Raw genomic sequence first — 14,244 nt, 5'->3', positions numbered from 1 at the left:
CTTTTGAGTCAAGGTCTAGTTCTGTCACCCAGGCCGGAATGCAGTGTCGCGATCGCAGCTCACTGCAGCCTTGACCTTCCAGGCTCAATCAATCCTCCCACCTCAGCCTTCTGAGGAGCTGGGACTACAGGTGCATGCCACCATGCCCAGCTAATTTTTTGTATTTTATTTTTGGTTGAGACAAGGGTCTCGCCATGTTGCCCAGGCTGCTCTCAAACTCCTGACCCCAAGCTATCTGCCCACCTTGGCCTCCCAAAGTGCAGTGATTACAGACGTGAGACACCATACCTGGCTGGAAATAACATTTTTTAAACTTTTGAAATATATTGGCAATTTGCCTTCATAAAAGTTCTTCTGAAATACACTCCTACTCACAGTGTATGAAAAGGCCTATTTCCTGGATTTTTAACGAACACATTACTAGTTGAGAGATGATAAATGTTTTCATGTTTGATTATAAAAGGAGATGTCGAATGTTTTCCAGATGTTTGTTAGTTATTTGTGTTTCTTTTGTGAGTTGCCGGCCACGGATCCTTTGTCCATTTTTCTGTTGAACACTCCTTAAGATTTTAAACAAGAGAGTTCAAAGAAAAAAAAAAACGTAAAGATGCTGGTTAAGAGTTCTGCGGCAAAGAAACTAATAGTGTAAGAGTGAAAGGAGAATTTTAAGACTCTGGCTAGCATAAAATATTGTGGAAATGTGGAAGAGAGAGATTCTCAACCCTGGTTGCCATTTAGAATCCGTTAAACCAGACTCTCCAGGGAGGAAATCCAGGCATCAGTTTTTGTTTTTTAAATTCCCCGTAAATTTTAATGTGCCACAGGGATAGAGAAAAAGTGACTTACTGATAAAAGCAGGAACTATGAAGTAGAGAGAATGTGACAAAATACTGTAGCAATTTGGAGAAATTAACCTTTAAGAGAAAGGGGTTGGAGTTATTCCTGACCAAGGGGAATCATGATTGGCACAGATAAACACATCAGTGTCTAAGTGGCATCGTGCCTGGTTATCCAGTCTCTCCACTGTGGTAATACAGAGTCTTCATTCTTGACACATTGTATCACATGATGCTGTCCAGTGAATATCAGTTATTGAATTATGTGAGTTCCGCCCAGGACAGTTGCCTCCTAGTTAAGTGGCTGCATCTTCCTCCATTCTGACAGTGATTGTACAATGTTAAAACTAAACTGTAAGCTAAGTGAGGACAGGGTCTGAATATCTCCAGAACTTCACACAGAGTCTGGAATGTAGTAACTGTAACAAATATATGCTGAGAATGGACTGAGTATCACAAAAACGATCTGAGATTATTCCAGTTTCTTCCATAGTTTTCATACTAAATCAAGATGCGCTTCATTAAATACAATTTTGATCACTGTTTAGTACTTTCTACACAGTAATGAACTACCTTTTTGTCATATTATCTTCAAGGACAAGGTTTCTTTGAATTGTATAAGGTTCGTCTTATGACGACTGATTGAAGACATTTTTTTGAGACCTCAAATTCTTCATATGAGCATTTAAAATATTTCCATCTGCCTTACTTTAGCTTCTTTATGATTTTTATATCACTAGTTTGACTTGAAGTGTTTCTTGTATACATGCAGAAGGCTGCTATAAATTATCTCTGTTTGTATATGGTTGATGTGTTTTCTAAATAAAAGCTGAGAGTTTTGTTTTTGCTTTGGGTTTGGGGTTTTTTGTTTCAGGGTGTTTTGGTTTTTTTTTTGTTTGTTTGTTTTGGTTTGTTTCCCAAATACATCACATATTAGGTACTGGCTTGTCTTCCATAGTCAAAAATATCTTCGAATGCAATTCTTCTGTAGCATTGCAGAAAGTAATTTGTGCAACAGTTTTTTAAGTACCCTTTACAAATTATATTTTACATCTGCCTTTTACCATCAGTTTAAAAGTTACAATTCATATACTGTTATAGCAACAATATTGGTTTTTTCTGAGTTAGAAATCTTCATTTTGAAGTGAGAAACACAGATCTACATTTTTAGTTACCTAAGTTTTCAACCAAATACTCTGCCAAAAATCTTTTAGAAACTCGATTTTAAAGTCCTTCAGGCTGTCTCAATGAAAATCATAAGCAGTTCTTTGGTATTCTGTCAAGACCATAAAGAAAACAGAATATTATCTAAAATGTTTCTTTTAAGCTATTTCAAACTATCACAGTACCTTGCTCAAAGTAGTTACTCAGTGAACATTTGTGGAGGGAAGGAGGGAATGCTGGCATGCCACAGTTGCCCAAGAATAGCAGCTATGTAGAATGGCTGTGTGGGGACCCTGGTTCCAGCAGAACTTTCACCCTACTGACAGCTGCAGCCAGGAAACTGCATTATTTAACCGGTTAGTTCTTTGGGTTGTAATGAGCAGAGGATCATTTCAGTTATTTCAAGAATGGATACTTGCTTGCAAGGGGACCCAGAATTAGCTTAACAGCCAGGTCTCAGGAAGAGCAGGAACCAGGGAAGGTTCCTAGGAAATGGATTGTTGTTGAATTTTTACCCCAGTGCTCCATCATTACGCTGGCCCCACTGTCCTCCCCATGTGTGCTCCATACCCTCGCTCCTCTCTCTATTTGCAGGCTTTCTCTGCGAGTATAGCACCTACTCCTTCCCAACCCTGCCAGTGTTTTGCCCTTATTGGTCTCCTTTACACCCCTGCATCCATTCAAGCTTCTGCTTCCACCACAGATTGCTTCCTTCTTACCATGTTTTTTGTTTGTTGGGTGTTCAACTGTGGTGTTTTATATACATTCATTAAGCTAGGCTGACTTTCTGTCTGCTTGACGTGTCCCTTACCTAGGGAATTGTATTAACATCACCTACCGTGATGGTGGATTTGACAATTTCTTGTTGTTGTTATATTTATTTTGGTTTTATGTATTTTACAGCTATTTTATTGGTTATATTTAGACTTGAATTATTACATTTTCCTGCCGAGTTTAACCGTTTTTCCCCCTTTCCTGTGGTGCTGATGAATTTAACCTTTTGATTAAAGCGAGTTGCCATATTTTATCTGTCTTTGCCCTAAGCTTTTTTATTTTTTAATTTTTGGCTAATATTGGTAAAGCTATCCAGGTTTATTTTAGTTGCTATTTGCCTTGTATATCTTGTCCTGTCTATTTTTCTTTTCTCCCTTCATTGTGTCTCATAAACAGCATATACCTGGATTTTAGCCTTTTGTTGGCTTGATTTATTAATTTTTTTATAACTGTGATACTTTTTTCTTTTTACTAGAGAATGTAATCCAGTCACATTTGTTGGGAGTTCTGATTTATTTGAATTTATTTTAAATGTGTTATGTTACAATACACCGCTCTTTAGAACACTATTTTTCAAACTCATTAAGGCTGTAGAGCAGGGGTCCCCAAACCCTGGGCCACAGACCAGTACTGATCCGTGGCCTGTTAGGAACCAGGCTGCAAAGCAGGAGGTGAGTGGCAGGCAAGTGAGCAAAGCTTCATCTGTATTTACAGCCACTCCCCATTGCTCACATTACCTCCTGAGCTCCACCTCCTATCAGATCAGCAGTAGCATTAGATTCTCATAGGAGCGTTAACCTTATTGTGAACCGTACATGCAAGGGATCTAGGTTGTGCACTGCTGATAATCTAATGCCTGATGATCTAAGGCGGAGCATTGAGGAGCAGCTGCAAATACAGATTAACATTAGCAGAGAGGTTTGACTGCACAGAAACCATAATAAGTCAACTGCTTGCAGACTCATGTCAAAACCTTATCAGTGAATGGCAAGTGACAGTTAAGCTGTATCTGGTAGCAGGCTTAACTTTATAGTGGCAAGTGAGTTGATGTACTTCAGTTGTACAGCTGCATCTGGTAGCAGGCTTTAAGTCAGAATCCAACAGTTATTTTAGCCCACACATGGCCCACCCATTATTTTATTTACCATGCCTCTTTCTCATGCTGCACACTTGTCTCAGTCACAGTTTTGGTAAGCCAATGAGCTAATCCTAGCCAAAATGAGTAAAAAATAAACGTCACTGGAGAGCTTCTCTGAAAGGGGGGGAAAGACCCAGTGATGAGACAGCAGAAGACTTTAAGACTGGCAACAAAATGAAAGCTGCATTTAAAAGAAAATGCCGAGAGTCCTATTTAAATTATGGGTGCATTGCAATAGGTGATTTCACATTCTCCAAACCTGCTTTGAATAATATGTGGTAACTGGCTATCCAACGAAGCCATGAAACCTTAAAAACTGCTTTGCTACATGGAGACCAAGCACTGCGCATTAAAAGACAAGCCTTTGGAGTTTAAAAAAAAAAAAAAAAAGTGAACGGGAAGAACAGAAGCAATCATTGAAGGCCACAGCTTCATCAAATGTGTCTGTACTGACAGTATCATTGTCAGTGGCTAAACGCATCGCTAAAGCTAAGAAGTCCTTTACTGTTGATGAAGAGTTGACCTTGCCTGCTGCTAAAGACATTTGTCATGAACTTTTAGGAGAGGCTGCAGTCCAAAAGGTGGCACAAGTTCCTCATTCGGCTGACACCATAACTAGACAAATTGATGAAATAGCAGAGGACATTGAGGCACAATTGCTAGAGTGGATTAGTGAGTCACTGTGGTATGCAGTCCAGGTTGATGAGTCTACCGATGTTGACAACAAGGCAACAATGCTTGTTTTGTGTAATGTATTTTTTTCAGGAGGATGTGCATGAGGATATGTTATGTGCACTTTTGTTGCCAACCAACACCACAGCTGCAGAACTGTTCAAGTCTTTGAATGATTACACGTCAGGAAAACTGAACTGGTCATTTTGTGTGAGTATACGTGTGGACAGAGTGGCTACCATGGCTAGACAGCTTTCTGGTTTCACTACTCAGATCAAAGAGGTTGCTTCTGAATGTGAGTCTACACACCATGTCATCCATAGAGAAATGCTGGATAGCAAAAAAATGTCACCTGAACTTAACAGCATTTTGCAGGATGTGATTAAAATTATCAGCCACATTAAAGTACATGCCCTTAACTCACGTCTCCTTCGCACAGCTCTATGAGGAGGTGGGCACAGTGCACACATGTCTTCTTTTATACACAGAAGTGAGATGGCTTTCTAAAGGTAGGTCACTAATCAGAGTTTTTGAGTTACAAGAGCCACTCCAGAGATTTCTTTGAGAAAAACAGTCACCACTGGCAGCACATTTCAGTGTCACAGAATGGGTTGCAAACCTTGCTTCCTTGTGTGACATATTCAACCTGCTCAACGAACTAAATCTGTCACTTCAGGGAGAACAACGACTGTGTTCGAATTGTCAGATAAAGGGGCCACATTCAAAACCAAACTGGAATTATGGGGGTGACAAGTGAACCCTGGAATTTCTGACATATTTCAAACATTAGCAGAGATTTTGAAAGAGACTGAGCCAGGGCCTTCTTTCCCTCAGCTGGTACATGATCACATATCTCAGCTTTCAAAGGAGTTTAAGCATTACTTCCCAACCACAAAAGACCCCCCAAACTGGGAAGGAATGGATCCGCAACCCATTTGTGGATAAGCCAAGGTGAATCGACTTTGTCCGTGCTGGAGGAGGACCAACTGCTTGAAATCGCAAATGACAGTGGCCTTGAAACTATGTTGAAACAGCTTCACATCTTCATACAGTCCAGATTGAAGTCAAGGCAGAATATCCAGAGATTGCCCCAAAAGCCCTGAAAAGCTTGCTTCCATTTCCAACATCCTGTCTTTGTGAGCAGGGTTTTCTGCAGTAACAGCAACCAGAATGAGATTATGGAGTATACTGGACATAAACAACACACTTCAGGTATCACTGTCTCCCATCACCTCCAGATGGGACCGTCTAGTTGCAGGAAAACAAGCTCAGGGCTCCTACTGATTCAACATTATGGTGAGTTGTATAATTATTCCATTATATATTACATTGTAACAATAATAGAAATAAAGTGCACAATAAATGGAATGTGCTTGGATCATCCCGAAACCATTTCCTCCCCTGATCCATGGAAAATTGTCTTCCACAAAGCCGGTCCCTGGTGCCAAAAAGGCTGGGGACCACTGCTGTAGAGCACAAGTAAGTCATGCTTTTTGTGGAATACCACAGAACATTAAACTTCAGTTAACTATATTCATACTTCCCATGAAATTGTGTGCTCTCTTCTGCTAGACTATAGGTTACATAAAGAATACTGCACGCAGGGGTTTAAGAAGAAAAGTTAAATTTGATAACATTGTGTCCATTCACTTAATGCCTTCTGAATTAAGTAGGAAAGGAGCACCACTATTTGACCTTTCCATCTCAACATCTTAGTTCAGCTTGTAGAACACCAACGTTCTTCAGAAGTATAATTACTATTAAATAAAAATTACACGATACATTATAAAATCCTAAAATATAAATCGGTCCAAAGGCTTTAGGTACATTTCTGGATAATATCTTGTAAGTTTTGGAGTCAGATCAACCTTGCTTTGAATTCTGGCCCTGCCATCTTCAACTGGGTGAACATGGATATGTTTTGTAATCTCTCTGATTTTCATTCTCCTTATCTGTGAACTAGGATGAAAATAATAATAACTTTCTCATGGGATTATTGTAATGGTTAAGTGAATTGATAGTTAGAAAGTGTTTAGTGCAGTATTTATCATATAATAAGTCCTCTGGAAATATCTGCCATTATTAATGTATTATTTCCATTGGACTTACTATATTAGGACCCCCAAAGGAGATGACTGTCTGAGTTGAATTTTAAAGGATTTGAATGGATTAGCTCAACTGAGAAGCAAAGGAAAGAACCTTTAGGCCTACAGAATAGGCTATGCAAAGATATTTGAAATATAAGTAAGATTTTAAGAATGAACAGTGTCAAGAGACCACCGGGAAAGCCACCATTCTTTCCTCTGTAACATTACCTAGTGACACACTCAAAACAAGAAGTGGTGGAAAGGGATGAAATATAGGTCGTTTTTAGTATAGAATTATTGTTTCTTATGCCCTTATATAAATGACTGTTAAGTAAATATTTGTGTGTTTTATCTATTGAATATCCAACATTATAGTCAAAATTGAAAGAATACCAATTGCCAAAGAAAGTAGCATATTGTGGTTAAAAACTATAGCAATGGAGTCAGAATAGCTGAATTAAAAATTCGCTCAACCCCTAACAGCTATGTGTTTTTTTGATAAGCTAATACTTTTTGAATTCTCACTTTCTCCCTAAAACTGATGATAATGCCTGTTAAGCTCAAAATAACATCATGAGTTATTGATTATACATGATCACCAAAAACAGTAGATAAATTAAAATTTAGTAATTGATTCCAGATTACATTATTTTTTCTTATGCTGATTTATCCTTCTAATTGTATTTTGCTTAGGATAAAATTAAAATCTGTTTTATTTCTTTAAACTACATGAACAGATGGCAAAAGATGTAACCCAGATAATTATAATGTAGTGACAGAAGTCATTCTAGAATTTAAAATTTACTATAATTAATTGGCAAAATACAAAATAAAATATTGGTTTTGTAGTTATTTGTCACTGTCATTTCTATTATTTTACAAATGCATACTTTTCTTGTCTTCAGTGAATTTAAAAGCAAGTCATCAGGAACTTTTGACAAATGACTTTGTTCCACCAAACCCTTTCTGCTCTGTTTTTCAGCATTCTGATTTTCCCACTTTCCAGTTCTTGTACACATACCTTTTGCCATCCAAAATGGCAATAGTTGTCCAATCCCCACTTCCTAATCCCTTATACATACATATACATTTTGCCTGCCCTCGCCTCTTGCTATCTCTAATTCCAAAATTAGCTCATTCCCCACCACCCTATCCAACTTTTTTTCTTCTTCTAGGACTGTTCTCAGCTGGAAGTAAGGAGATGTACATATAATTATCCAAAAAGATTTGCTGAGCTTAGGTGGTATTTTAATTTTTATGTGTATGTTTAATATTTTGAGTGATAAGCCTCTCCCAACACCTTGTATACTCAGCCTTCCATGCTATATTGTAAGAATAAAAAGGATGTGCCCCTTTTTGTCCCCACTTTTCTGACCATATTCCCAACTAAGTTTATAAAGACTCCTGTCACATAACTTCATTTCCAATTTGGAAATTTCGTAACTGGCTTACTTTTTCCCTTGGGCATCTGTCATACATAGCACTTTTGCCCTGCTCTCACCCCATTGTATTATTTATTATGTACCTGTCATCTCTATATTATTTATCTGTATTATTTATTAGGCATCTGTCATCTCAACTTTCTATATAATGTCTTTTAAGCTGTAGACCATTCATTCAAAAATATTTATTTCTGCCCATGTTGGAACAACTAGTGAGCATCCAGAGATCACTAGACATGCAAAGAATCAGGAAAATGTGATCTATAACCAAGAGTGGGGAGAAAAACCACTCACTCAAAATAAACACAGTAAAACAGGGATGGTGGAATTAGCAAAAAGCCTTTTTTTTTTTTTTTTTTAAGACAGGGTCTTACTCTGTCACTCAGGCTGGAATGCAGTGGTGCAATCAGAGCTCACTGTAGCCTCAACCTCCTAGGCACAAGCAATCCTTCTACCTCAGCCTCCCGAGTAGCTGCGACCACAGGTGCACGCCACCATACCCAGCTAATTTTTAAATTATTTGTAAAGACAAGGTCTCACTATGTTGCCCAGGCTGGTCTCAAACTCTTGCGCTCAAACAATCCTCCCACCTCAGCCTCTTAAAGTGCTAGGATTACAGGCATGAGCAACCACGCCCAGCGAGAAAGGGATTTTAAAAGTCCTGTTACAAATGTGCTCAGTGACTTAAAGAAAAGATGAACACAAGAAAAATGGAAGATATATGAATGAACCAAATTAGAGGTCTAAAAAATGAAAAATGCAATATCTGAAATAAAAAATTCACTGGATGAGCCTAATAGAGTGAACATGACAGAAGAAAGGATAAGTGAACTTGAAAAACTAGTAAAAGAGATTATCTAAACTGAAGCAACAGAGAAAAAAATGCACAGTGTCTGTAACCTGTGGAACAGTCTACCATGTATGTCATTGGAGTCTAAGAATAAAAGGAGAGAGAAGCAGAGAGGCACTAAAAGCATTTGAAGAAATAATGGCTAAAATTTTTAAAACTTGATGCAAACTATGCAAACAATGAACATCCAGCAGGATGAGCATGATATAAACCACATCAGAGCACATTGTGATCGGATTCCTACAAATCAGTTATAAACAGAAACTCTTAAAAGCACCCAGAGGTTAAGAAAAAAAGGCACACGTTACATATAGAGGAACAAAGATTGACTGCAGACTTCCTGTCAGAAACAAGATGTAAGTCAGAAGAAAATAAAATCTTTAAAGTGCTTGAAAAATAAACTGTCAACATGGAATTCTATATCTTTCTAATATAAAGGGGAAAGATAAAGACTTCCTAAAGACTTTTTAGGAAAATAAAAGAATTTATCACCAGAAAACTCACACTATAATAAATGTTAAAGGAAGTTCCTTTAGGTGGAACCAAAATGATTCCAGATGGAAACTCAGATCCATCCAAAGGAATGAAGACCCTCAGAAATGGTAAATATATGGGTAAATACAAAGACTTTTTCTTCACTTCCTAATTTCTTTAAAAGGCAATTGACATTTTAAATTAATAAAGTAGTAACATAGTATTGTGAGGTTTACATCATGTGGAAGTAAAATGTATGACAGTAGCACAAAGGTTAGGAAGAGGAAGTGGAAGAATACGTAAAGTAGATTACATTTTTAAGTAAAGTAGTATGGTACTGTTTGAAAATAAAGTGTGATCAGTGTAAGATGCGTATTCTAAACACTAGATCAACCACTTTTAAAATAATAGGGGGGAAAAAATCAGCCAGGCATGGTGACTTATGCCTGTAATCCCAACACTTTGAGAGGCCAAGGTAGGAGGCTCAGTTTAGGCCAGGCGTTCGAGACCAGCCCTGGGCAACTTACTGAGATTTGTCTCTACAAGAAAAAAAGGAGGAGGAGGAGGAGAGAGGTAGACTATAACACACAAACAGGGAACGTGAAATGGAATACAGTTAATCCAAAAGAAAGCAGGAAAAGAAGAAGGAAATGAGTATTGTAATGTCATATAGTGATATTGCTACGAAGAAAATTGTTGGGAAGTAATGCTTCATGAATGTTTTCATGTTTCTGCATGATCAGGACTTTCTGAGCAAAGATTTCTGGCACCGGATTAAAGAATGTTTTTTGTTTGTTTGTTTAAGAAGGAGTCTCACTCTGTCACCCAGGCTGGAGTGCAGTGGCGCAACCTTGGCTCACTGCAACCTCCACCTCCCAGGTTCATGCCATTCTCCTGCCTCAGCCTCTCAAGTAACTGGGACTATAGGCGCCCGCCACCATGCTTGGCTAATTTCTTGTATTTTTAGTAGAAATGAGGTTTCACCATGTTAGCCAGAATGGTCTTGATCTCCTGACCTCATGATCCACCCGCCTTGGCCTCCCGAAGTGCTGGGATTACAGGCATGAGCCACTGCGCCCAGCCTGAAGAATATTTGAATGGCAAACAAGCCTGGGAAGTTAAAGACCTGTGGAGAGATTCAGAGACTTCTCCCCAAGATAATTTGTTTTCATGCTAGGGGTTGTAAACCTAGAAACCCTCCCCTTCTCCCCCTGAGATGTTTTGTTTACAAAGCAAAGGTCAGTAGGTCATGTGCAGGTGATGCAAGCTGCTTCTTCCCCCACCCCAGAGGGGAGAAGGAGCAGCAGCTGTGTGTGAAATGTCCTACATAGGCTCCAAAATTCATTACTGGGGAGTTATTCTTATCACGTAACCTTGTGGGGGACTGTAGAACTAAAGTGTAAGTATTTAAATGCTGTCTCTGATTCAAAAACCTGGTGGTTTTGTTTTTTTTGTTTGTTTGTTTTTGTCAGAATGAATAAGTCAATACTTAAAAATTATATCAAGAAGGGGTGTCTCCTGTAAGGTGGTCTGGGAAGTCCTCTCTAAAGAGGTAACATTTGAGCAGAGATGTGAATGAAGTCAGCCCTGTAAGACTGTAACATGGGAGAATACCATAATGTACTAATCTTTATTGTCTCTCTCATTGCCTGGTACACTTTTTCACACATACATAAATTTTAAATAGGGGTCAAGGATATGACACTCTGAAAGACTGGTCACTTCTGCTAGAGTGTTGTTTGTCCACTGTACAAATTCCAGAGTAGCTGCATCTTCAGACAAAATGACATTTTTGTCGCAGACATTTTAGCTAGGAAAAGATAAGAGTTTCATGCCTGTAATCTCAGTGCTTTGGGAGGCCAAGGCGGGAGGATTGCTTGAGACCAGGAGTTCAAGAGTAGCGTGGGCAACATAGCAAGACCCCATTTCTACAAAAAAAAAAAAATTAGCTGGGCATGGTTGTGTGCCCCTGTAGTCCCAGCTAATCAGAAGGCCAAGGCAGGAGGATCGCTTGAGCCCAAGAGTTCGAGGTTACAGTGAGCTGTGATTATACCACTGCACTCCAGCCTGTGCAACAGAGCAAGAAGCTGTCTCTTAAATAAAAAGAAATGGGTTAGAAATCAAGATCAGTTAAAAACTGTATAAAGCATAATTTATGTTTCGTTACCTTAAATAAATAACATATATGTCTCCAAATGAAGGGTTAGGGAACATAGAATGAATTTTTAGTTGGGAATTTTTTTTTACGGAGGTAGAAATAGATGTCACTAACTTGATTTTGAAATTACTCTCAGCCTTTTAAATGTGGCCTATACAAATGCCGAGAAGAACAGATATGGTTGAAGAATACAGGCAGTAAGAATAATAAATTAGCGTAATGAATTTTAATTGAGTAATAACTAACAGTACGATCTCCTGTTATAGAGGCTTCTGTTGTCAGAAGCTTGCAGCCAAAAGGAGAAAAGATCAATGCAAAAGCCAAAAAGCAACACATTTGATGTCTTTTGGCTGAAGCCAATATTAGTGTGACCTCTTTGGTTGAAAGACTTCTCATCCCCGTATAACCGGGTCATTCCTTCCTTTGGTTTGAATAATCTCTGAGAATCTGTAAAAACCACATCATTGTCAAGAAGTTAAAAGCAATTGATAAGTTGTTCTGGTAACACCTGTCAGTGAATTAACTCAGAGCACAAAACCCAGGCATTTAAGGAGTTGACAAGTATTATTAAACCTGTTTTGCAAGAGAAGAAGCTGGTTCAAAGAGAGAAAAGCTGTCAAAAGTAATACAATCAGTAAGTGGCTCAGGCCTCCTGCCTGGCACACCCAGGCTCTAACCACGTGGCCTCTCATGGCAGGGAAGACTAGGGCCATGTATGAACATTTATCACTGTTCCTTTCAATCCAACCTACAGACAATTGTGGCGTTTTAAAAGCTATGTATTTGTTTTAAATTCAAATATATTTCTTAGGCATGGTTTTCTCTGTTCAGGTTTTCTCCCTCATTCAGAAATTTACACTATTTTTACCTTTAAATGGTAGTAACAGCGTATTTCTACTAATACTGTTTCCTTTTCTTTTAATTTGAGCAATTTAATTTTCTGTCTTTGACACTCTGTTAAACCTCTTTTTTTAAAATTAGAACAAATCATAGTAATGCTTTCATCCCAGGAGACAGTGCTTTGTGCAGATGCTTTCTTGAACCTGAGCATAATTCCATGATTTCAATAAGGAAGAAAGATAGGAAAGTCTAATTCAAAGTAAATTAGGATTTATAATTCAGAAATGCTTCTGCCTGTTTGTAACTAACTTTCTAGTTGCTCTCTCCACTCTTCAGTTTATTTACTTTAAAAAAAATTAAATCAGCCATAAACTGTCTTAGTCTGGGTTTAACAGAAACTGGAGCATAAGACAGAGGCTTAAGTGCACGTACTCGATTAGCACCATAACCCAGGAGTCAAGAGCAGGGGACAGGGAAGAAGGAAGAGCGTATACAAAGGTATTTGACATTTGCAAGTTGACCACTGGCTGCTTAGTCCTTCAGGACAGTCTGAAGAGACAGAAGCCCAGGGGTGGGATGACAGCAGCATTCAGTAAGGCTCTGTTAGGTGACACCTGCAAGAAGCCAGCTAGTGCTGACGAAGAACTGGTGGCTAGCAAATGAGGCAGAGGCCACATGAATCTGAAGTAGTGACAAGTGGTATCGTATAATATGCTGAAATATTCTTGTCGTATGTGTTTATGTACGTGAGAATATAAAGTAAAACATGAACTTTTAGTCCCCACCTTTCTTTGTGAATACTTGTCATTTAACTTTTCACTTTTTATGCATGTACATATCATGGGAGAACATATACATATATCTTTTTCCTTTTTTTTTTATTTTATTTTATTTTTATTGTTTTTTGAGACGGAGTCTTGCTCAGTCGCCCAGGCTGGAGTGCGGTGGCGCGATCTCGGCTCACTGCAAGCTCCGCCTCCCGGGTTCACGCCATTCTCCTGCCTCAGCCTCCCGAGTAGCTGGGACTACAGGCGCCCGCCACTATGCCCGGCTACTTTTTTGTATTTTTAGTAGAGACAGGGTTTCACCGTGTTAGCCAGGATGGTCTTGATCTCCTGACCTCATGATTAGCCCGTCTCGGCCTCCCAAAGTGCTGGGATTACAGGTGTGAGCCACCGCACCTGGCCATCTTTTTCCTTTTAAAAAACATAAATCAGCCAGGCACGGTGGCTCACACATGCAATCCCTACACTTTGGGAGGCCAAGGCAGGAGGATCGCATGAGCCCAAAAGTTTGAGACCAGCCTGGGCAACATGGCAAAACCCCATCCTACAAAAAAATACAAAAAATTAGCCGGAGGTGGTGGTGTGCACCTGTGGTCCCAGCTGTCTAGGAGGCTGAGTTGGGAGGATCATCTGAGCCCAGGAAGTTGAGGCTGCAGTGAGCCATTTTTGTATTGCACTCCAGCCTCAGCAACAGAGCAGACTCTGTCTCAAAAAAAAAAAAAAAAAAATCAGGCCAGGCGCCATGGGTCAGGCCTGTAATCCCAGCTCTTTGGGAGGCTGAAGCAGGTGGATCAGGAGTTCAAGACCAGCCTGGCCAATATGGTGAAACCCCATCTCTACTAAAATACAAAAAATATTAGCTGGGCGTAGTGGTGCGTGCCTGTAATTTCAGCTACTCGAGAGGCCGAGGCAGGGGAATCGTTTGAACCCAGGAGGCAGAGGTTACAATGAGCCCAGATAACACCACTGCACTCGAGCCTGGGAGACAGAGTGAGACTCCACCTCAAAAAAAAAAAAAAAAAAA

The 14,244-nt window shown here is 39.2% G+C and overlaps 1 protein-coding gene across 6 annotated transcripts in view; it reads left to right on the top strand.

Annotated features, from left to right (window-relative positions):
- The window catches only part of RBKS (ribokinase), a 114,007-nt gene that overhangs the window by 12,672 nt on the left and 87,091 nt on the right, over positions 1-14,244 (top strand). Inside the window, exon 2 of one of the 6 annotated variants that reach the window (XM_017877007.1) lies at positions 4,678-5,796. The exons of the other annotated variants lie outside the window; for them this stretch is intronic. The gene's annotated coding sequence lies outside the window, so the exon portion shown is untranslated. The remainder of the gene's footprint in view (positions 1-4,677; positions 5,797-14,244) is intronic. 6 annotated transcript variants of the gene reach the window in all.

This window comes from Rhinopithecus bieti, unplaced genomic scaffold, assembly GCF_001698545.2.
Source record: "Rhinopithecus bieti isolate Rb0 unplaced genomic scaffold, ASM169854v2 scaffold_7681, whole genome shotgun sequence".
NCBI lineage: Eukaryota > Metazoa > Chordata > Mammalia > Primates > Cercopithecidae > Rhinopithecus > Rhinopithecus bieti.
This window is presented reverse-complemented; position numbering and strand designations above follow the sequence as displayed.